The sequence below is a fragment of the Columba livia genome, chromosome 2 (genome assembly GCF_036013475.1).
Source record: "Columba livia isolate bColLiv1 breed racing homer chromosome 2, bColLiv1.pat.W.v2, whole genome shotgun sequence".
Classification (NCBI taxonomy): domain Eukaryota; kingdom Metazoa; phylum Chordata; class Aves; order Columbiformes; family Columbidae; genus Columba; species Columba livia.
The window spans coordinates 43361285-43386265 of NC_088603.1; the positions used below are offsets into that span (position 1 = coordinate 43361285).

Genomic DNA, 24981 nt, shown 5'->3' on the forward strand with positions numbered 1-24981 from the left:
ACAGAAGGATGAGTGTTTTCAAGGCCTCAATTTACTCCTAAGGCTTTTCAGTCTGTGTGCTGTGGGCTGGTGCTCAGCCTTCGTCTCCTCCCTCCTGCTAGAGCCAAGGACAAATTCCTATCTCTCTATACATTAAACCCGTCAATGTTTGACAAAAGCAACCAAAAGATTGATGAATGGCATGTGAAGCAGCTGTTTTTGGGGGTGTGTTATTTTGTTATTGATAGGCCACTTTTTTTTTTTTTTTAACCTGTTTCAAAGCTGTCTTTTTCAGTGATTATTTAAGGGATTTTAAAAGAGAAAAACATGTTCCGTCATGAGCACCCATAGTGATTCCTCCTGTGGGTCACCATTTCGGTGTCTACCTTTAGGTCTCTGCCCCTAATGACTTCTAATGAAGGTGCTAGAAGGGGATTTGACACCGGCATTTCCAGTAGTTTTATAAAATGTTTTAAGCAGCATGAGAGAAGCCTTGCCAGTTCTTAGCTAGGATTATAGCCAGAGCTCTGGGTGTGGAAGAGTCATTCTGAGATGCAGTAGGGTTTCTCTGTGTATCTGGATCTTATTCCATGCTCTGCAGAAGTGAATACTTGGCTGCCTCTCAGGGTGCAGGGGATGCAACTGGTTCCCCTCTTGCTAACGTGCTCCTTCCCTGTCCCTTCCTCTTTGCTCCATTAAACCCTGCCTTCTTTCACGGAGGAAGCAGCTCAGTTCAGCTGAAATGCTGCAAAATCCCCTTTCCTCCAGAAAGTCCTTCTTAAACCACAGCCTAGTATACTTGGAACGGTCTTTTCAGCCATCTGCCTTATATTTTTGAATGTTTTAATGCTCTATTTTAATCAGAAATATTGTGAAGGGCTGAAATTGTGGGGCTGCAGACGAACGTATCAGAATAAGCTGTTCTTGACTATCAAATCTCTTTAAATATCAACTCTTACTAGTGGCAATAATTAATAATTAGGAAGGGGGAAATCTAATTTCTAATTATTTATTTGGCAGGAAGCTTTTTCTAGGAAGAGAAGTAAATACCAAAGGAAAAGTGGGTTGAAAAATATTGTGCAAAGTTTATGTAAACAAATTATGTGAAGATAAACAAAAAATGCAGACTGTGGGGTTTTGGCTCTTGTTTAATGAGTTTTTCCGGTGTTTTGCTGGACAGGATCACTTGGTTACACCATGCTGTGTACAAAACCCTTCTAAGGCTTTGTGCATCTGTTTCTGGAAGTCTCTCACCCAAGATATGTTTTTTATTTAAAAATCCTGATGTGTATCAGTAAGTGCAGTGGGCAAGTAGGTCTTGGTGTCACTTTGAGGTCACTGGAATCATGCAGAGGAGACTTTGGTCCCAGCATCTCTTCTCTTGCAGATGACCACCCAAGTGCAGTAGCAGTGTATTCATAAGCACGGATGTTTGTTTTCATGTATTTCTTAGGGTGTCTAACACTTGTTGAACTGGTGTTCCTGTTGTGTGACAGATTGGGGCAAACTCTCCTTACAGCTGGTGTAGGCAATAAAGAGTGGTCACATTCGTGTTCATAACACAGGGCAAAGCAATTCTTGTTCTCTTTAATATTTCAAAGGGAAAGGATTTTTTTTTTTTCCTTTTTTTTTTAAGCTGCAGGACTATCATCTGAACTTTACACACTGTTGTGATGCTTAGGACCATGGGACACATGGTTCAGTTGGAAGGAATTCTGTTTAGCTTTTGTTTTATACTACAGACTTTTATTTTGTCTCTGGATTCTAGAATGCAGTGAGAACCCACATCATGTCACAAACAAACAGGATTAAATGTAAGGGAAGGAAGAGACTCCGGTTACTAAATCAGGATGTCATAATTACATATGGCAAATACATATGTTTAGTAGGTTTTTGGTTTTGGAATCCAGAATCTGGTGGCAAGGATAACATAGTGGTTATTTATCAGTGCTAGCCCCAAATGCTCTGTTACACTTACATCCCACATTAAAGTAACTCGTGGATTTGCATTTTCGGCATGTTTTGCATGTTTTTTTTTCAGTTCCTGAACAGTGCAGTGATTCAGTTATCCTGAAATAACACATGGATAACAGCTGTAGGAAATCATGCAAAAATTTTATTAAGCACTAGACTCTGAAATTGCCTTTTTCCACTACAAATGCCCTGACATCTGGGTCATATCTTCTGGTTAATTCCAATGTGCCTGACAGTGTAACACAGAACAAACAAGAGGGAAAACAACACGAAATGCACAAAAGAAGGAAATAGAAAATTAGTGTTCCTTTTATTTCAGACACTGTACTCCAGAATATCTTTCAGATTTTCCTAATAAATCTATCTGAAGGGGGTGAATACAGAGAGTCAGCATGACAGAACTGGCTACTACTGTCCTGAAGTTATGAGGTTTATTATTTTCTACCAGTCAAATGAAAATTGCAGAAAGTTATTTCCAGAAGGTAGAAGCAGGTGGCCTTCATGGCTCTTGTTACTGAAAATAAAAGGGATCAGAAACCATTCTCAAGTTTTCTGGAAGCTTTTACAGTGAGAGGGGAACGTAATTTCAAACAGACTGTAACAGACAAAGCAACAGAAGTGCCAGCTGTGTAATGATTGACTGTCTGAATAGCCTGAAATTTATACCTATGCAATTTGTTTTTATAAAATTGAGATTCGTAGGTCCATTTCATACATAAGCTTTCAGATGCTAATCTGTCTTTTAATTTACAGAGGTTAACATGAGGAAAATGTGGGTGCCCTTAGAAGTGAAAAAATACTGCAGTGAAATATGTGGTCTTCAGCTGGTAGTTAGCTTAATATGTATAATGTTCCATTAGTTGCAAAACATTTATTATGGGCTTCAAATTATCAATGACAACTAGGTAGTATAAACCTGTTGTGTATATTCAGTGTAACATTAACTTAAATTCTGCAGTTTCAAGTGAGATTAAAATGGAGCTCTATAAAAATAATGCTCATAGAAGATAGGGCTGGTAAGAATTTATGTAGTCCCTCCATCTGATCTTAAGGCTTAACAGTATCTGATTTATTTCCTATAGTTTTTCCAACATCCTATGTCCCCAAAAAGTTCCATGATTTGGATTCTTGACCATTCCCAGGCAATGCATGCTATGCTTACCCACAGGTTTTCTTCTGACATCTAATCTATTTTCCTCGCTGTGTTTTAGGCCAGTGTTCCCAATGAACATGGAAAAATAGTTTTAGCTTTACACATTGCAGCAACTGTTAATTTGCCAGAAGATTCTTATCCTGTCTCTCGTCTGCTTTCTCCAATAAATGACCCTGATTACTTCAGTCTTTCCTCTTAGCTCATACTATCTAGGCTTGTAATTATTTTTCTGATCTACTTTGGACTTAACCAGTTGGTTGTGAAATGGGGCCTTCATAAATGGGCATGAACCTCCAAACTGAAGAGTGGAAGGATTATTTAAGGTGATTTTTGCACCACTTTCCTGTTCATGTATTGCAGTAGATTCTTCTCCCTGGTGCTGCTATGGCATTGCTCAGTTTGCTGGTGCTGTGAACTCCAGCCTGTGTTTTTCAAAGCTGTTGCCAGATGGTCATTCCTGTTAGTTAAAAGTATGTTCCTAGTATGACTAAAGCATCTTATTGGATTACTTTTGTTGCAAAATCTCTTCTCACCGCTTTTTATTCTTGCTGTTTATATGACAAAGTCAACAAAGCAAGGAGAGAGGGAGTGAAGGCTCGTATGAGCAAGATACTTGCAGACTCCTCAGTGACTGTTCAGGTCCATACATCACTCGGTATGTTGAGGTAAATGTAAATTATTAATGGGAGAGGTTTCCTTCAACAAAGGAGCAGCAAGCTGCTTTGCATTTTTCAGAGGGTGAGAACTTGCAAAGGGAGAACCAAACAGGTGATGGATGGTAGTTTCTTCTTGTGTTGCTAGTTTGGTTTCATCCTAACTATAAGAAAACCTAGTTAACTGTGTTTTAAATACACAGGCCTTTATAAACGTGCCACATAATGTAATGCAAAAAGGTTTCTCCTCAAAATTAAAAATAGTAATGAGGAATTTTAAATTGTGAATTGTTTTAATTCTTTGTATTTATCAGTGATACGTTTTGAGCCAACTGACTTCCGGGCATTCAGAAATTTTTTGGCAGTAAGGAAAAATAATCTTTCTATTTTTAATAGTTCAGCTGAAATCTTTAGTCATCCAGTTAAAATTTCTTGGAGAGGTATACACAGTCCTGTTTTAGAAAGTCATATTTGAGCTCGGAGTTTCATTTTAAGGATATTTTTTCCTTATGTGCAAAAGAAATTCAGAAGCTTTTTTAAAAGTTGAGGAGGAAGGGAAGAGAGAGACATCTGAATGAATCCCCCAAAGCTGCATACAGTAAATTCTCAGGGATGGCTACAGACAGATCTCCCACGTGAGAGACATTTACATGTTCTCTGAACATACAAAGGGCTATTCCAGGTGAGGCAAGTGATTTGGTTTTGTACTCAAGCAGCTAGTTTTGGACATCTGTTGTGATATCTGAAGAGCCTTCATATGTCTACCCGAAGTCTCACTTTGGAGATTTCTCAGTGAGCAAACACCTTTCAGCACTGGAGATGCCACTTGGTTCAGCTGCCTGGAAGCTTCTGCTTTTCACAACAGTTAACTCAGAAGTGCTTAGAAACTGCTTGGGTCTACACATACTTAGTATTTAGTATCAATGCACACACAGACGTTCTGGAAATGCAATTATTTTCTATCCATGTGTGGGTTTAATGGGATTTCCGAATAGTTCAAGAGCTCATTTTTTCCAAAATGCTGAGAGAAACATGAACTTGTTCACGCAGTAGCTCTGGATTGCTCTACCTAAGGCTCTTGCACTAGTTCCCCATCTATTGATGTGCAGTATGAAGCAGGGGACAGTATCTAAGGAGAGAATAAGAATATCCTTTAATTGACTAAAAAGTCAATAAAACGCATTTTTGAAATGAGCCTGAAGGCACAAGCTATTTTTCGTAAGCCTCGGCTCTTTCTTTTTTGGTCCTGTTTTTTCTCCAGTCAGGTTTTGTTATTAAGCACTGTGGCTTTTTAATCAAAGCCCACAGTTACCCGGAGTACATTCTTGTGCTGGCTCTGGCCCAGGCACAGGCTGCCGTGGCCGCACATCGACAGAGAGCCCAGAGGAGCGTTCCTCAACTTGGACCTTTTGTCCCAGCTCCTTTCCTGTTGACCGACGAGTGGCCCTTTGCCTGGCTTCTTGTCAGGTTGTTCACACAGAAGAGAGTTCAGTGTTTCTAAGGGCAGTGAAATCTTGAAGCAGATTAAAAGTAGTATGTGATGCTCTCGGAGCAAGAATGCCAGATTTTTTTTTATATATATATTTTTTTTCCCCCTTTGTGGCTTTGCTAAAGGACAAAGGTCGCAAGGATGAGATAGAGCAGTTTGGTGTGCTGGGGTGTAATTACACTCCTACTAGGGAAGAACTGCACAAGATATTTACTGGCTGACTGTTCTCTTTAATGACAGGGTTGAATTCCTGACCATGTGTAAAGCCTCGTGAAAATGTACTATCACTTGTCAGAATATAATTTAAATATATCTGCTGCAGCTATCTTGCAAGATGTCCAGTGTAAGCAACGTGCTTAGTAGCTGGAGGAGAGAACTCTACTTGGACTTGTCCTTTAATGCAAAGCCTGTAGTACGATGTGTTCATCATATAATCTGTAAGATCTCATTGCCTGGCTCTTTTTCCTCTGGTACATACACGTGTGATGCATGTGTCTATATATGCATCGTTACATATATGCACATATGAGTATGTGTAATAATTTTAGTGTTTATCGTGGGAGTAGAAATACAGTTGTGGCTGCAGCAGTGTAATGATGATACAGGGAGCCCTGAAAAAAGTCATTTGTGCCCCAGAGCTTTTCTCTTCTCTTCCAGCTGTCTGAGCTGGACTAGAGAAAGTCACTGCTATTCGCTACAAACATAATAGGCTTTGCCTTGCTTTTTTAGTGCTTATGGCAAAGAGGAAAAGTATTGTAGTGCAAACTTCTTTGCCCAGTTAATCCTGTGTGCACCGTTCTCCTGCCACACAGGTATTTTACTGCTGTCCTGAGCTACTCGGGATTGATATGAGTAGGGGATTCCTTAACTACCTGGCCGGGAGGGTGATTCAGGAGAGTAATATGAAGACTTAGAGGATTAAATGAAGAGAAGGAAGATGAGGCTGAGCATCCAAAACCCACTTGCTGAGAGCAGGTTTGTGGCACAGCCCTGCAGAGGCCAGTGACAGGAGCCCTGCTGTGGGAGTCACCTTAATAGAGCTGGCAGCTCATGGGACACAAATGGCTGTTTATACTGGCAGGGGCAGCAGGAATTAGCCCAACAATTTCTATACCAAGATCTCAACCCACAGAATAAAGATGGATGTAGGTCCAAGAACTGTTGAAAGGCTTTTGGTGTATATGTGGATGTGATTTCAGTGACTGAAAGCTTAGGTTTTTCAAGAATTTCCTAGGATGCATCCAGGTAAAATTCAGCAGGAAGGAGCGTGCTTGTGCGAGGGTCTGAATGGGCAGCAGACTCACAGTGGGGCGCACAAGTAGGTTTCGAGTCCTAGTGCGTCTGTCTCTCTCATTCGTCATTTTGCTGCATTCCTGACGGATTCCTTCATATCACGAAGCACATTTGACTTATGACCTAAGACATATATATATATATATATATATATATTTTTGCAACTCAGCAGAGGCGAAAGGCTGGGGCAGTATCCCATAACCAACCTAGCTTCCACATTTTTCCCAACCTTAAACATTTCAGTACTTGCAGCTAATTTTCCACTTTCAAGATCCCTGCTTCCAATGGCTGAAGAATAAGGGGAAATTAGGAGACTAATCAAGCATTTTCAGAAAGGCTATGTGGGAAATCATAAATAGTTCTTAATACTAAACATTTTTCTAAAAATTAAGGAGAAAAAATGCTGGTTACTTTTCTAATTGGAGAATGCCATTAGTTGCTCCTATTGTTTATCTATATAATTTACTTTATTGCTGGCATTTTCCCCTCTGTATAATACATTTCTGGTATCACTATTTTTAATACATGGCTATCAAATAATTGTAAAGGGATGCTTTATGCTTATGGGAACAAACATTAGTAAATGGAAAATTATATGGAAAATTAAAATGTCTTCGATTTTTTTCCTTTTTGTTGGATCTGTGTTTTTTAGTTAGCATTTGTTCCATACTACTTTTCCCTTTGTAAAATACTTTTATATTAAGAAGTAGCTGAGCTTATTATACATGGAAAATTATTGCTCTCCCAGATGTTCGGACTCTTCCAAAGAACCATCTTCTTTGGAACCAGACCACCTATCCATGCAGTTATTTCTCTGATTTTTTTTCGTGTCATCGTTATGGTTTTGGTGTGGGCAGCCAGCAAATTGGCCCCCATTCGTCCGTTTTTTTCCTTCGCTTGCTGAGGTTTTAGGTGCCTGAGAATCACTGTGAAACCTAAATCTTGGTCTCTAAAGTTATGCAGCTAATAGATCACATAGTAAAAAGGACAGGGCTGAATAGCTCTAGAAGTATCTGGAGGTAAAAGAAAAAAAAGAAAAAAAAAATAAGAGGGGATTGGATTATGAAAAGAAAGGTGAAAGGGGCAATATACGTGTTTGCTGGAAATGTTTTTCTTGGTCTTTGGGCAAGATCAGTGGGCACCAGCAGCGACTGCAAGCTGAGAGCGCAGTGGGTCTTTTCAAAGCTTGAGTATTTGAGGACTTCTCCAAAGCTTGTCCATTTTGAAGGACTGAAAAGGATATCAGAAGTGAATGCAGTTCAGAGGAAGCCTTCAGTCCGGCTCCAGTGGTCACAATGCTTAGAGGCTGGTATGAAATGGATGAGGAAACCTTATGCACACCAGTGGCATGAGGGACACAAAGAGCACAAAGCTGCTGGCTCCCAAATGGCTGAAGGGATAAACGCTTAATTTGCACACACAAAGAAAATGTTTCTTTGACAAGGCATGTGAAACTGCAATCAGGGAAAATTCCACACACCCTTAAAAAGATTAAAAAAATCACTATATATTTTACAAATATGTTTTTATTCCCTGCTTTCAGTGACTTCCGTAAGCTGTGTTTCTGATGCCCAGTTTCCAGGTCCAAGCAGCAATGAAATATTAACTAGTTGTGGTTTTTTGTGAATGTTTTGGTTTTGATGTAAGTGAAATATTGAAGCATCTACTGGCAAGCTTGGTAAATTAGTTTCTTTTTATTGGATGTCACTGCTAAAGGAAGAAATACAAAGTACAGATGCATGCTTGAATGCTCAGGGAAACAACTTTAAAGTGGTAGGATGTTGATGACATTGTTTGGCCTTTTGGGCCAGTTCAAAACATCTGCGCAGCTCAGCTGAGTTGTGTTTTCACTGGCTGGATAGCAAAGCTGATGTGTCAATAGAGTTGGAACTAAGGGAAGGACTATTTTCTTGGCTGTCACTAAAAAGCCAGGAATGTAGACCATTTCCAAACAGAAAGGTTCTTGTCTATAAATATTTGAATTGTAAGTAGGTGTAGTTGGACATACCCATCTTAAACAGAAAACCCTTAGACTCAAGCCCCAAAATCTCTGTGTGTTTTTTGGGGTCCAAATTATCTCTTTTTTACCAGTTATTTTATTTTTGGAAGATGCATATGAGCAATCAGTGTCAGCTGGAACAACACTTTCATGAATTATTTTAAGTTAGGAATAAGCTTTTGCTTAGTACTTTCCTATGTCCATTTGGAATGCTGTTTCAGTTATCTGTGTGGTGGTGTTTTTTGTTTGTGTTTGTTTTGGTTTTGTCTGTGAGATCAAACTTCTCTGTCAGTTGCATTCAGCAGTGAATTGATACTCTTGGATGAAACATGGGTTTCCTACATGTTAAGGTGTTTTTGTTGTTGTTGTTTTGTTTGTTCGTTTTTCTTTACCTATTCTGCATTGGGGTGAACCCAAGATTTCTGGAAATGGAGGCAGGGATGAAGGGTGGGAGGGAAACCCCAGTCTGCTGCTTTTTCAAATCTGAATAAAAGCTTGTGTGTGTAAAAGTGTATTTCCTAACCATCTGTTGGTTTAATAAAAGGTATTTTCTCTGTACCTGCTTCATTCCTGTCCCGTTCTTGGCACTGTAACAGTGTCATAACCACTAGAAAGAAACACCCCATCCAGACAGCTGGGCTCAGAGGTGAAGAACTCAGGTTGGAGCTCTGGGTCTGAATCGGTGCCCAGCTTGACGAATTCCACCCCCTGAGGATTTCCTGACCCTCAGCCTGCTCTGCTGCCCTTAGCCCTGTGCCAACTTTGAGTAGAAATTACAGTGTGGAGGTGAAAGGTCTGTGGCAACCGGTACATTATTTTGTGCTAATTTAAATGAACTGGGGTATTTTTTCAGAGTTAAACTATTTGTCTGGCAACTTCCTAGTCCATTCTGCTCTTGAGCCTGCAATATTTGTGTCTGCCTTAGGAAGAAGTTGCAGTAAAATGATGAACGCCTTGGTGAGTCACATTGGATTGCATAGCCCAGGAAAGTGAACGTGCCTGGGTGCAGAGCTTCTCGCAGGCTGCACTTGGGCTGAGGAAAGCCTGAAGGAGGCCAACAAGAGAGTCCAGCAGTGGGCTACAATGATGATTAGGGGCCTAGAGTACCTTTCTTACGTGGAGAGACTGAGGTAACTGGGTCTGTTCAGCCTGGAGAAGACAAGGCTGAGAAGGGACCTTATCAGTGTTTATAAATATCTCAAGGCGGGGTGTCAAGAGGATGGGACCAGACTCCTTTCAGTGGTGCCCAACAATAGGATGAGAGACAATGGGCAAAGACTGAAGCATAGGAGGTTCCATCTGAATATGAGGAGAAACTTCTTTACTGTGGGGGTGAGAGAGCACTGCAACAGGCTGCCCAGAGAGGCTGTAGGGTCTTCTCGGGAGATATTCAGGATCCTCCTAGGCACATTCCTGTGCAATCTGCTCTAGGTGAACCTGCTTTAGCAGGTAGGTTGGACTAGATGATCTCCAGAGGTCCCTTCCAACCCCAGTCATTCTGTGATTCTGTAGACTGTACCAGCAGTAACAGTGTAAGACTAGAAGGAATTAGAGCAAACCAGTAAGAAGTTCACTAGTCTGGCCTTGAAGTTTCATTTAATGAGAAGAAGTAAGCGTCCAACTTTTAGACATGAATTGACCACCAGCACACAGCAAGTTGTGACCCTGACCACTTGAAATTCTGGGGCATTAAAAGAGAGATATTAACTCCTCTGGGAAGTAGAAGAAAACAAAACCTGTGGACAGGAGCATCTAGCAAGAGGTCATAGTAAAATCTGGGAAAACCTTTGATTCAGGAATTAAATAGCTACAGTAACTAGTGTAAGCACTGCAAGACAGAAGGTTTGTGACTGATAAGAGGATTAAAACATTGCTGTGCCATTAGTCGTTGTGCACCTCTCATCCTTCTCTCTCAGATAAAAGTCCCTCTTTAAGCCAAGACATTTTGGTAGTTACCAGTTGGACAGTAAGAGGAACATGCTGTCAAACGTTAACTCTAAATTAAGATGTTTGTTGTATTAAGTGATTATCTCTTTAGGCCTATGTCCGCAAATGAATATCTGTAGAGAATCTTTTATAAATAATACCTTCAGAAAATGATAGTGATAAAGTGACTTGTTAAGGAAGAGAGTACAAGGACTCATTCCCTGCAGTGATGCCTTGTTTATTCTGAAGCAAATAAACAAATGGTCTGATGATTTATTCTCTAGAATACAAAGGCTACCTTCAACATAGAGATTTGACCAGATTTTTCTTTATTTCCAGTTTTGCTAAGCCTACATAAAAAGTGTGCCAATTCTTCCCTTTTATCTAGAGAAATGATCACAATTTCATAGTTAAAGCTGTATATAAACTGATCGTTAACTGGAGATTTTAAAAAAAAATTATTCTAAGTTGGCTTTCCTTTCAGATACTTCTGTGCAAATTAAAATACTGAGGTGTGATTGATCTGTCTCTATTAACTAGCGCATCTTGTGTAATACATCTGCTTTCTTTGGATCTAAGTCATGAGACTTTCTGAGAATACCTTGGGTGATATATTGAAGAGAAACTCTACACTTCTGAGCTGCACAAAGGCTGTATGAATGCAACATGTTTTCTTGGGGCAAACACCTAGGTGGTAAAGCGGCAGCAATTATCATTCGATAGCCATTCCAGCAGTCCTCTCAACATTGATCCAGTACTACTACTTGTGCCAATGTGTCTATCAGAGACACCTCCTTTCTGATACAGAAAGGCTATCAAAGGTCTCCTGTATGATTTCCAGCCTGTTGTATCATGGCCACAACATCCTGTGATGTGTCACTGTTCCATTTCATATTTTTTAAACAAGTGAGAAGATAAAGATTTTAAGACTGACATGAAGCTAGTTTTTTCTAACAATATCTCAGATGTATGTGCTTTGTCAAAAAACATGATTTTCCAGAAGTGAAGACACAGAACCCCAGAATCCAATGTTAGCTATGCCTCTGTAACTTAGAATAATATCTCATATCCTCAGTGTTCCCAGGTGTGCATTAAGATCAGAGTCTGGTCAGTAGATTTCAATTTCAAATCTTCAGTGTGGTGACAAATTAATTACAAGTAGATAAGCTCTGATTACCCATCAAGCTTCAAGTATAACTCCACAGCTTTCATCAGTTTCGCTGACATATCTGCTGACACAAGATGTTGTTGTCTAGACTCAATGAAGAGTTATAGAAAGAATAATATGTTAATATTGTTAGAAAAAAGATAGGGGGATGAAATTGCTGCCTCAAATGAAAATCATGGGAAGGGAATAAGAGGGCAAAACTACCATCAAACTCAAAAGAAATTGTAGCCACACAGTTGTGTGTTTAGTTAACCACAGTTTACAGAAACTGAAAAGCCAAACTTGGCAGGTGAACAGGGTCTGTTTAAATAGTAGAATAACGTAATACTTTAAATGTACAGTTGATGCTAATGCATCATTTTTGGCAATTTCCAGAATGCTTTTTATGATCAGAAAATGTGTTTTGCCTGTCTTACTGGTTGCACAAGATGACTTTAAAGTGCTTCTAGTCTGCTGCAATAACATTAGTCCTTTGTGTAGCACAGTGTCCTACAGTGTGCATAATGACAGTGTAGTTATCATAGCTGTTAACAAATGGGGCTTAATGGTTGCTTCAGTCTTTATGACTCAGGCGAGACCCTTTGAAAATTGTACTGTAAACTCATTAGGTGTAATTTGAATTGGAAGTTCTAGAAATAGATGCTAGCAGATAGACTTTGTTGATGGTCATAGAGCAAAACAATTAATCCCCAGTTCATTTATCCTGGCGGGTTGATTTTGTGTTTGTTGATACCTCACTTGTTCTTGTTTCTTTCTCTGAAGACCCCTGAGAGTTTTTTTGTTTTGTTTGTTTGTTTTTTAAAAAAAAGGTGGGAAAAAAATCAACTTTGTTTGCATGAATTAAAGTTTGAGGAAGTTAAACCACCTGGTTTTCAGTTCTGCTCACTGCCAGCCCTCAGCTGTCCTGGTAAGCCATGTTTTTTCATGGACATAAGGCAGACTGGTATAAACAGCTGTTCTTCTAGTAAAAAAATCTAAGCATTAGATCATAGAATAGAATAAATCAGTGTTGATGTCATTTTTTTTTTTCTTGAATGCTAGTAAATAGTGGCTGAAGTTGATGTGAACAAGAATGTTTAGAACAATATGTTTTGGCTGCCTGACTCTTGATATGAGGCAATGTGCAATTCACATGAAACTTCTGCAGAAGTTTCTGGGTCACATACTAAATGCAGTGCTGGCCTTGTAGCACAGAGACCCTGATTGAAGTCCAGCTTGCAGTTCCACACAGACTCACTTTTTCCAGGACAGAGCTCTTTCCAAGAGCACAGAGCACAAGTGAGTAGTTAGATGGTGTTTGTCTCATCAGCTTTTCAGTCTTATGACAGAGAAAGAGCTTCCTTCCAACATTTGCCGTTCTTCTGAATGGAGGCGCTTGGCAGAACCATCCAGCTTTGGTAACAACCAAAAGCATCCCTGGGCCAAGGCCATTAAAATGTTCCTTGCAAAGTATGCTGAGTATGGCCTGGATGAGCTGGGGTGAAGGCACGTGAGCCAAGGGGTGGGCGTCAGCCGCTAATTAGGCAAAACAAAATCAAACTTGGATTTGGAACCCTGTGTGGGACAGAGCCAGCAACGTCTCCTGCTCCAGCAGTGATTTATGACACTTCCTCAAATATGGAACATCTGGGAAGAGAGGTCGGTCAAGTCCCTTTGCGAAAGTACATGCAACAGGATGGCAGAGGAAGGCAAGGCATGTGAAAACTGCCAAAATCTTTGTAGCATTAAAAAAACAAACAAATAAATAAAAGCTGCTTCTCCCTCCTTAGCCAAACATAGTGTAATGCTCCTGATGGATAAGGTCATTATTTTATTTTTCCCAGATAATGAGGTCTCATTTGGGTTAATCCTGTGGCAAAGCAACCCACCAAATTAGAGCCCCAGCTCCTGCCTGATCTGTTCTGTCATTGTTTCTGCACACCCATTGTTTTACCACACAGTACATTTTATTTGGTGTAGCGAGCCTTTCTGCTATGATACTTGCTGATATGGAACATATGATATTGTGACTAGTCCACGTTTTCTGTCATATTTCGCTAGCATAACCTTGCAAGTGGTATGAAAGGCTTTTACACCTGTCAGAAAGGCTTACTTAACTCATATGTTAGAGCTACTGCAAAACCGGCTTGCTGAAATGAGCTACAAATTCAAAGCAGCATATTGAATTTTGTAATTTATTTGTTCACAGCACAGGTCAATTAATTTATTTCACAGTGATGTAATATTTAATATTTGAAAAAATAGATAAAGCATGGCTGAGAAGCTGTTCTCTGTTCAGCTGAGCAAAACAGCAAATGTTTCTCCTGTTTGCAGCAAATACAATGCATGTCATATGAATAATACTATCCAGTGAATAATAGGCATGCTTGCTGAAGTGGTTGGTCTGTATTGTTTTTCCTGTCAATGGAAGATTCCTCAACATTCCTTATTAAAAAGCAGTACAATTAAACAAATTACTCTTTTCCAGACAGGAAAAATAAATAACGTTTCTGGGCCTCCCAAGCTTAAATTGTCACACGTTTTATCTGTAGTTCTTTGAGACATGTAAGATATCCCTCTTTTTGGTTTCTACTGAGGCTTTGCAATGCTGGGCCCAAGCTTAGTGTGAACCTTTCTTCTACCCCATAAAGCAAATGATCAATGATTATTGCAGCATCCTATTAAAAAAAAAAAAATAATAAAATAGCATTTGAAGAGGTAGCATTATGTGCTTAGTCAGGTTTGTTTATTCTAATTATTTAAGCTTCATCTTATGCCAAACCCAAACATTTTAAAAAAAATAAATAAAGAAACCACCAAAAAACACAAACAAACAAAACCCAACAACAGATCACAAATTATTAGGAAAACAGAGTCTTGAGTTTGATTTTTGGCTAAGTTACCAATACTGAGAAATCTGAGGTGAAAAAGCTGCCAATAGTAGCATCTCTGTCTTTTTTTTTCTTGCTATTAGAAACCTAGTAGTTTTTGAATAGCAAGAAAAAAAAGACAGAGATGCTTGTAGGTCCACCAGTCTATCCTGTGGAGTATAGACAACAATAGAATAAATATAGACAATAATAGAACAGGGAAAATAAGTGTACACGAATGATGTTTTGTAACTGGAATACATCCTGTAATCTCAAATAGCAGTTTGCTCTCGTACACATGTTGACATCCCCGGCCTGGGCTTGGCACATTCTCTCTATCAGGTCCTGTATATTATGCAGAAAAGCTGATGGAATGTCTCCTTGCATGTTCCTCAGCTGCCTGGTGGTGCTTCTGCCAAGATAGATGGTTAGGCTTTGCTCTTAGCAAGTGAACTAGGTATTCTCATCCTATTCTTAAGATAAATTGGAGAGACAAAATACAACAAATACATTTTTCCAGGGTATTTGCCTATACCAGTTCCTTATAGGTGAGAAGTACTTGTATTTCAGTCTTAAGTATTGATTTTGATGGCCACGTTTTGCTTTTGTTTGAATGACTAATTGCAAATACAGTTTGCTGACAGGTGTTTCTGAATACCCCTCCTGACATTCATGTCAGTACCAACATACATGAGTTCTGCCATGTTTTCTGTTTTTCTTTCCAAATTAATTTGTGATTTTTGATTTGTGTTAGCTTACCATTAACAGCATCTTGTTTGTGTTATCGTAACTGCGTGTGAAGTTTTGAGGCATGTCTGTGTGATAGTTGAACTGCGACTTTGCTATTTTGGCATTCAATACCAAACCATAATCCCTTGCTAGAGGGCTGAAATTATGTTTAGATAGCATCCAGTTATCCATTCTTCATATCAAAATCCATGACAGTGTCCTGCAGAAGACAAACAACATACTTTGCTTCCATGCCTTTATTTCATTACTTCACTTATAGCTCGTATTAAGGCTTGTCATTATTTTGAATGGAAACACATGGCATATAAATATGCGGAGTTGCTCCAAGTGGACAAAGCAGAGAACAGCCTGTACCAAAGCGGCTGTGGGCCGGCTGTCTGTGTTGCCCAGAGCAGAGCCCTGGAAATCCACGGTTTTTGGTGCTGTGGCCAACAAGGTGTTGAGTTGAGCCAAGAGGGTGGCTACTACAGGGGCAGGGGGAAGAGTGATGGGGCTCTTTCCACATGTCTTTCAAGACAGGAAAAACAAGAGTTTATACTGTTGCCCTCCTGTGACAGGAGCAACCCAAGCACAGCCTCTCATGTCTGCAACACCAAAGGTCTGTTTTGCTCTTGATTAACCTTCAGATTCCTCTGTTAGAGTTTGAGTGGGCAGTGATGGAGGCCGTCAGATGCTATCAAAAAGTGATTAAGTTAATGAGCTTGCTTTGCCACTTGATGTACTTCTCAGTAACTGTTCTGAAGGTGAAAATGTGGTAGGCACATGATCTTCTGGACTGTGAAATCCAGTCTGCTTTTCCCTTAGATACACTAATATGGGTCATCTATTTTGTCTGTCACCAATAATCACAGTCATTTAGATCACCTTTGATTTGCACACTATGTTTTCCTGCCTTTTGCTTTTAATATTATGTTTGACTTGTTCCCTTTCTTGTGCTGGTATCCTTGCTTATCCAGGCTTTCAGATGAGCCTCCCTGGAAACTATTTGCAGCTGTAGCTGCTGCATTGCCTTTCATTTGTCATAGAGACAGAATTGTGGTGTGTCAATAGTGACTTCCTGAGATCTGAACTAAGCCTAAAAACACTGGCGCCTGCTCTTCGGTTCAGTTTAGATTTCTCTAGTGATATCAAGTCTTCAGTTGGATCCTCCAGCCTCCTGCTATTGCTTTTCCTAACACTGTGAGAACATCAGGATTTCCTGAGTTTGATTTATATTTTTACTAGTCAGAAATTAGATGGCTCATATTGTTGGTTCCTTTGATATCATGGGAACATGGTCTAACATTAATATATAGATGAATTTCAAGTCATATGATAAGTGCAGATGTGGGGAAACAGTGCTCTGCTGGTCAGCTTGGTCTTTTACTGAGTAGAAAGTGGTTACCAGTTTCTGACTTGCCTCTTATATTCTCTACTGGCTTGTCAACATCCACAATACTACACTGAAATTTCCCCTTCTAATTCTTGCAAATTTGCCAATAAAAAAACTGTAGACTTTGATCTCATCATCCTAGTAATATTTTAGTTAGTTACATTATATAATTGTCATTTCCACGTGTTTTGAAACCTACCTTGGAGCAATCAGTTGCTAATAAGTTCCTACAAGATGAGAAATCTTCTTTTAGAAGATTCCTAATTCCTAATTAATGATGCTTCCTGTGAGTGGTAACCATCTTGTCTCTTTGAGTAAATTACATTTTTATTTTAGTTTTTCAGTGGCTTTCTGTCTGCTTCTCATTATTAACTATCGCTTGTTCCAGAAAGAGTAATTACTCCAGGATGAGATTCTGTTTGTTGACTCCTTTCATAACCTTTTTTGGCATTTGCTGATGCAGCCGTGGTCCAAATGTTCCAAAAATCTCTTTCAGAAGTTGTTGGACATCCTCAGAGATTTTGTTACTTTTCAGCTTTCAACAAGAGTCTGTGCTTGCCAGTATAGAGTCTGTTCCTTCAGTACATTCTGTGCCACGCATCCATCTTTCTGCGTCACTGGTTAGCGTAACTTTTCCTAGACAGCCAGAAAGGTTGCTTTTAATTGGAATCTACCCCTTAGCCCTGCGTAATTCAGGTGTCATGGAGAGGAGTGAAAGCCTAGTAGATTCTTACAGTCTTTCTGCAACATCAAGGCGCATGCCCCAAGAAAGAGATTTAAGTGAAATATATATTATATGTATGTGTATGTTTGTGCGTATGTATATATCTGCATATACTTAGCTGAAAGAAACTCTAGGCAAATGTGGGTTTTAGAGATGAGTTAAAACAAGAGGACTTTCAGCCATGAATACTCTAATGTATTTATATTTTTGGGAGGGAAAAACATTTTCATTTCCTTATGTTGAGGAGGTTTTACTCCAAGCGTGTGCTTAAGGACTTCTGCTTTTGGGAATCCCGGCTCTATGGAAAAAAAGCTGATCAGACAGTCTTTTGAGCCACAAGGAGCCTTCTGTGAAATAAGCTGACAACAGCTCCTTAACCAGTTGAAGACTGGAAGCGCAAGTCTGCACAATCAGCAATGGTCCTGCTTTTATTACAATGAAACTTCTGCCAATAAGTGAGACTGGATATTCAATCTGCCAGCTGGCATCTTCCCCTCCCCTCTGAATATTGATTATTTTTACAACAATAACAATAAAACTTCGTGTTACTGTAATGCTTTGCATCTGAGGAGCTTACAGTGCCTCACAAATGCACAATAACTGGTTAATTGGATTAGTTAGTCTAATTGCCAAAAGGTAAATCTAAATGTATTATTCCCATTTTACAGAAGAAGAATTTGAGGCAGGAAGAGGTTAAGTTATAGCAAGCTCTGCAGACTATTCAGCATCGGTGTAGTGAAGGAAATAAAAAGGATAAGCTCAACTGATAAATAGAAAGTGAGATAAAATAAGGTAACATTTTCTCTTTGGTGATCTAGGACAATCCCTGAGAACTGTGTCTTTCATTTCATCCTTTGGTTTGTAGCCCTGTGAGATGGACAAACTTGTCCTTCCTTTGTGAGGGCAAAGAGTAACTCCCTCAAAGGGAAAGCTGAGATAGAAATACTTTAGAGATTTTTTAGCACTATTATTTTTGCTAGGAAGATGGATGCAGCTGATAAAGTTATGATGTGAGTGGAGCCAAAAGAATAAAAGAATTCCTACTTAGGCTGCATAAGGAGTGAAAATATTTGTGAGGTACTTGCTGCGCTAACCTAAGTCTGCACCGAATTTCCCTGGGTGCTGCAGCTATATTGCTTCCAGCACCCAGGTGGGCTTGTTTGGAGCTCTTTCAGGGATCTCTGCACATTTCTACCCCGTGACATGAATATACACCGCCAGGCTCAGTTGTACTGAGGGCAATAGTGACCTCCAGCAGCAAAACAGCAAACCTGGTGCTGGTTTCCCTGTGACTGTAATGCAGTCAGCTGTTATTGATCCCCTGCTGGGAAACAGGCTTTGCACATGTGAAGCTACTGTCGTTGTCCTTTCCTCAATTTACTGCCCTTGCCTGGCACGGAGAGATTTGGAAATTTATGTGTGTTGTGTATGAAACAGGTTATTGTATTTTAGATTAAAAGCAGTGGATCTGTCCTTGAAAGGGTACAGCCTGTAGAAATAAGAATGAAAATGGTCTTAAATTATTTTAGTTAAAAAGAGATTAAGGAAAATGCTTTGATCTTCCATGGTAATGATGAACTTCAGCAGACGTACCTGAAATCTGTAATTCTTTTTTCCGCTTTCTGTCAGTTAAGTGAAAGACCAGCAAAATCTACAACACTTGGGTTCTGCATTTTTATTTCAAAGAGAATCTCACTAAGGGTGAGTGAAACGCTCATTAAACTAAGCCAGCTTCGTAGATGCAGAGTTGTTTCCACTCGCTAGCTCATCTGTTGGGCATCAGCCATAATCAGAGAATGATTGCATCTGCATCTGTGTAGTGAGTTGTTTGTTCCTTGATATGTCTGTATCAATCCACATTTGGATTTGAGTGATAGTACATGTGTATTATGCAAATTTAAGAAGCCACTTCAGGATTTAGTAGGGTGCTGAATACTAGCGGGGGTATGTAGTCAATATGGTAAATTACACCAAGAACTTGACCTTCTATTTTTATTTAAAAGTTATTATGCATACATGTAATGCTGTGAATGCTTGTATATTCCACTTTATAACGAAAAAAAGGAAAGCTAAAGAAGCAAGGATGAATTAGTTTTCATTAATTCAGCTTCTTAAAATATACACAGTAGCACATTGCTTTAAAAAGATGTAAGGGAGCAGAAGAATTTGAGGCAAAAAAAGTTTGTGCTTTCCAGCTAATACTTGCTTTTCATGGTATTGGCTCACTGCGATTTGCCTGCATGACCCAGCTGCAGTGAATGGATTGGAGCAAGAGCTGTTTGCCTGAGTCTTTCCTATGTGCTAACAAGGAGTAGTAGTGGTGACAGTCATACCCTTCATCATCACTGGGAGAGAATGGAGAAGGAAGGGAAAGAAAGACCGAAAGCAAATGAGAACAATATTTGGCCCAGATTAGTTTTCCTAAGCAAACACTTGGTAGTTTTATTCCAAAGGCCCATGGCTCACAATGAAAATGAGCTAATCCCTATTAGGAAATCTTTCTGGATTTTGACTGGGAAGTGTTTGGTTTTGAATGAATGAGCTTTGAGAGAAGCTTTTGTCCAACTCATTAGCAGTGTTCTCATTATCAGAGCCTTGTGATAAAAATGGGTGCATTGCACTAGTTTTTATTTATTAGAACTAAAATCCAATGTGCATGTATCCCTGATATTTTTTTTTAAATTACGTTTTTTTGCTTTCCTTATCCACCTATTCTGTGCCTTGCATGAGTGCCTCGCTGCCCTGTCCATTCCTCTGTGCATAATCCCAGTGTGAGAGTCTGCCCTCCTTTCCCTTCCTTTCTTCTCCTTTTGGCACATGCCATGAGTTGGCTCTTGCCCACACTGTAAGCTTGACAAAAGCTGAATAGTAACACTCATAGAGGGAAATGTTTAAGCTGCAGAGAGAAGCTCCTTGAGAAGGTGATTCAGAAAGTGAATCTAGCTTTGGTGCTCTGAAATCTCCTTTAGAGGAGCTGCTCTCTGTTTCCACTGACACATGAGGAACCTGGGCTTCCCACCCTCCTAAATTAGTCAACCTTACCTGAAGTTGGACAGGACTGTGCTCTGCTGAATAAGTTCTCGCCTGTAGCAACCATACTTCGAGAATCAAAATAATAATGTCCTGATACTAATTCCTTGGATAAAAATCAGTTATTTTAAGTGTGTTCAAAATCTTTCCAAGGCCCCAATTCCATCTTGAGTGTTTTCTAGCTCTGTTTATGGGACAGAAGCAAGGGCCTGTGAAGGAAGTTGCAGCAGGGAACTGTTGCAGAAGGCAACCAAAGGCTGTGACACCAGCAGAGTATTGGCTTTCTCACGCTGCCCAGAAATTTGCTGCAGCCCTAAACTGCAGCATCCATCAAGATAAGGCCACACTTTCTTTGTTTGGTGCCCTTGGCCCTTCAGATAGGACCAGGCTGTCCTTTGCATTGGGGGTTGTTGATAGCAAAGCCCCTCCTGAAGCAACTAGACTGAGTTTTATAGAACTGGGTAATATGTTGCAAAGGTAAGTACAGCAATTCATGGGCTTGGTCTTACTTGGGATATGGGGCTAGACTCTTTCGTGAAAGAGATTTCCTGTATAAGTGCCTTATACTTCTTGTTTCCAATTTATCTAGAAATTCTGGCAATTTCTCTGTCTAAAAATCTCATTAGTAGGAAGACTTTTGTGATACTTTGGCAAGTCTAGTCTTAATTGTGGATAAAATCACTTGGACAAGAAAAATAATGGATGTAGTTAACTTTTTTTTTAACTGAAAAAAGCTTCAGTTCCAAGTAAAGATTGGGGTTAGTTTTCACTTTATTTCTTCCTTAATTGGTTCCTTTGTTGCACTGTCATTTCAAAACAGACTTTTCTGCTTACTTTTCACCTTTTTTCAAAGCCCTCATATTCTGTACTGGACTCCTAAGAGATCTGTTGCCTCTGTAGTTTTCCTGTTTCAACTTTAGAAGCTGGTGTTTTGGTTTTGTTGTGGATTTTTTTGGTTGTTGTTCTGTTTTGGTTTTGTTTTTGTGGGGTTTTTTTGTTCGTTTGTTTTTTGAGAACTACTGTTTTAATCTTACTGTCTCAAATTAGCAGACAAGGGAAACTGGGGGCTGGAGAAGCTAGAAAAACAGGCTAGGAAAGAGGAGATGATGGAAGAAAATGACAGAAACATGTAAAATGCAGTAAAGATCTGTTTGAAACATAGGAGGCAATATGGAAAAAACAGAAGGTATGGAGTGAAAAACCAAACAAACAGAAAAGGAAAAAGGTTGCATTGCCAGAGCATGAAATCTTCAATCTCTCCTTGCTTCTGCTGGTATGATTGTGTATTTGCTGGGAGCATACAGGGTTTTATGGAAACATCTTCCCTCTTGTCATATTTGGATTGAATGATTCCTTTGAAATTACTTAAAGTAGTGGAAATGTCATTAATCAAGCCATCTTCCTAGCCTATGCTTGAGTCTTTCTCTTTTAAAGTCATTTTATAGAAGCAGGGAGGAGCTGGAAAGTGAAGAATAGGAGTGATGATCATCTCAGGGCTGGAAAGAAAATGGCCAAGGCTGTCTGGAAAGAAAGAAAAAAAAAAAGCCTGCCACAGAGCTTTCTAATGCCAATATATCTCTAAGAAAAGGAGGAAAATGGTTGTGTGTGATTTACTAGAGAAAGGTCAACTTAAAAAAAAAGAGGACACCAGCAACTTTTAAAATTATTATTTTCTACTTTATTTTAAATATATATAAAAATAAAGTGAAAACTTAAATGAAACTCACTTTTATTTGTGCGTGTTTGGATGGTACAATGGCCAGGAATTGTTTGTTTCAAGGGGGTCTGCTTCACCTCTTTGTTCCACTATGGGAACAAGTCTCTCGCAGTGTTTGTGTCTCAAGAGCCACGCCAGAAGTCTGCAGTTCTTGTTGTCTTGCTCAGAACCGTTTTGCTTGGCCATGAGCATAAAAGCTCTAGGGAGGCTAGTTCTGTTTCAGCCTTATCCAATGCCTTTTGTCTTTTGTGTGGCTCTCTTGCACTCTGTAGTTTGGCTGTAGTTATAATCCATGTGCCTCTGGCTCATGAAATGTTGTGCTGGTTCAGTTGCTTTCCAGTGGCCATGTTCCATATGCTCTTTCTCAGCAGTGCGCAGTGTTTAAATGCATGTACTCATCTAATCCGACCTGCGCAGAACCAGCTACAGAATTTTTTGCAGCAATCCCAGTAAATCCAGGTTGTATCCGAGCATGGCTGGTACTGAGCGTGAAGCACAGCAGATGGGGACAGGGGAGATGTCCAAGCAGGTTGTGCACGAATTGGGGTTTTCAAAAGCTCCTGAGCATCTCGTACCACACAGCACGGGGCTGTACTGAGTGGTCTGCTAGATCTTTTTATACTTGATGAGAAACAGGCGTAAATATCCTGGACAGACCATAATGTCAATGCATTGCTCTGTTCCATGTAGACACGCTACCTCTTTCAGTGCTGGTGGGAAGGCCTCTAACAGATGCTGGCGTGCTGTGGATGAGCCTGTTGCGTTTCAGGAGCAGAAAATCCCATTGACTTCCAGTGGCACTTCTATAAGCGCTGCTGATTTATTGGAGTGTTTCTGATAATCCCCCTCTAATTGGCTTTTTTGGTGGTCCACATGGGTTGTTGCTGTTGCCACTGCTGCAGAATGGTGATTTGTATTATGGGAAGTCCTGAGGATCCTGAAGAAAACCAAAGCGCTGTGGTTCTGCACGTTCTCGGCACATGTAGTAAACACCAGACCTTGCCCCAAGATCTTACTGCAACATGCACTTTTTTGTGATGTTCTGCAGAGAAACAGCATATATTGGGGGAATTATTTTATTCAAATTCTTAAGAGGATACAGTGATGAAGAGCTTTGGTGCTACATGCAGTATCTGGGATGATATCCAAAAAGCCCAGATGTTTAGTCTTCAGTGGCTTCATTTTAAGCTATTAAATGTGGAGTTTATTTTTTGGTTGGAAGCTGACTTTTCCTCAGTTTTCCTAGTGTATGCTGCAATGTCGACTTTCCTGAGGGAAGTCTGAAGCTGTTGGTTAGTCTGTTAAACAAGTGCAATGCACTTTGCCACATGGATGCATGAATCACATGATTTGCTGGACCCTTTTTTTTTCTTTTTAAAGGATTTTCATTTTCATTATCTGGGACAAAAATGCCTTGATGCAATAAATGAAGATTTCCTCAGTGACAAAAAGGCTGATAGGAAGGTGAAGTGGGCATGCCAAGTTAGAGGTAGTTTGGTACTGTAGCCTGTCTCCCATCATGTCTCACCGTCATGTTTTGCATGAGGTCCTTCATCTGCCCCATCTGCTTCTTTCTAGAGAAAGGCAAAGAAAGACTACTACCTTTTTTTGTTGTTGTTTTTGAATCGTGTGCAGTGTTTGTCCCAGCCATCCAGGAAGAAAAAAGAAAAAACTAATAAATTGAGAGAAAAGGATGGTATGATTTCTACAAGGCTAGAATGTAGCCTCTTTCCAAATGACTTTCTTTACATGACTGTTGCTGGAATATTGTGTTGTCGAGCAGTGCAGGTGAGAGTGCTAAAGAGGGTTAGGCTGTTGCTCCCCTTGACTAGATATGAGAGTTGCAATCTCCATTTCCTTCAAATGCTCCAAGCCCAGTCTATGAGGGAATCTGTATCTCTGGAAAATGTTTACTTGAATTAGGCATCTGCCACCCTAAGGGCTAAGAACATGGGCTGTTTTTTAATTTTCCCAGCCAGCTATAGCGAGCAGGTCCATGTCTCCCTCACTTCTGCCCTTTAGCAGTGAAAGATATACCTGCTCTCATAGTCATGTAGCACAATATCATCTCTGTGTAATGGAAGTACCCAGTACAGGATCTTCTGATGGCATTAGCTACAGCAATAGGCAGATATGCCATCTCTTGATTCATGCGTCACCTGCCTGTGTCAACTGATGGAAGCTTTGGAAGAAAGAGTCCCAGGTCTGCCCCAGAAATACAAAATAGTGCCTAGGAAGGTGTAATGGCAGAGTAGCAAGCTGCTACTGAGGCTGCCATCTCTGCGTAATGGAAATGAGATGGCCTGGCTTTTGCAGACACCCTTGTGGTCGTGGGCCCTGAGTAACTCAGTGTGTTTCACTTAAATTTTCAGCCAGCTTGTTTCTCATCATCTTCCTGCCCACACACCTCACTGCTTCCAGGGTCCAGTGGGGGTGTGGGCAGTTGCTTTCCTTTGCATTTGGTCACAAAAATGGCTTTGAGAGCAGCAGGCCAGCGATAAAACAAACAGCCTGCAAATTTTGTAGTACAATATTTTACTGTAAGAAAGCGCAACCATGCGTGCCGGATATTCGTCTCGCTAATGCTGGCTGTTGACAGGAAGCAGACATTCAGTCTCAAAACATTTACACATCTCTGCATTCACAACACCAACATGCATTTGGTGCCTGCATAAGAGATGCTCTGCAGTCCTGTTGACTATTATTTGTCTTGCCTGCTACAATGAACATAGCCCAAATGACTGACCAAGAAACCTCCCCCACAACTATGTGAGATTCAGCACCACTTCTTGAAAGACTGAAAAATAATTTTAGATTGCTGTTTTTTTGTTTCTTTGATACAGTACATGAGGATGATTCTGGGCATTCAAAATGTCTTTTTAAAGGCATTTTGTCTTGCGAGACA

General features: G+C 40.0%; 1 protein-coding gene across 6 annotated transcripts in view; it reads left to right on the top strand.

Annotated features, from left to right (window-relative positions):
- RBMS3 (RNA binding motif single stranded interacting protein 3) overlaps nucleotides 1-24981 on the top strand; it is a 710128-nt gene that overhangs the window by 409536 nt on the left and 275611 nt on the right. The gene's annotated exons all lie outside the window — the stretch shown is intronic.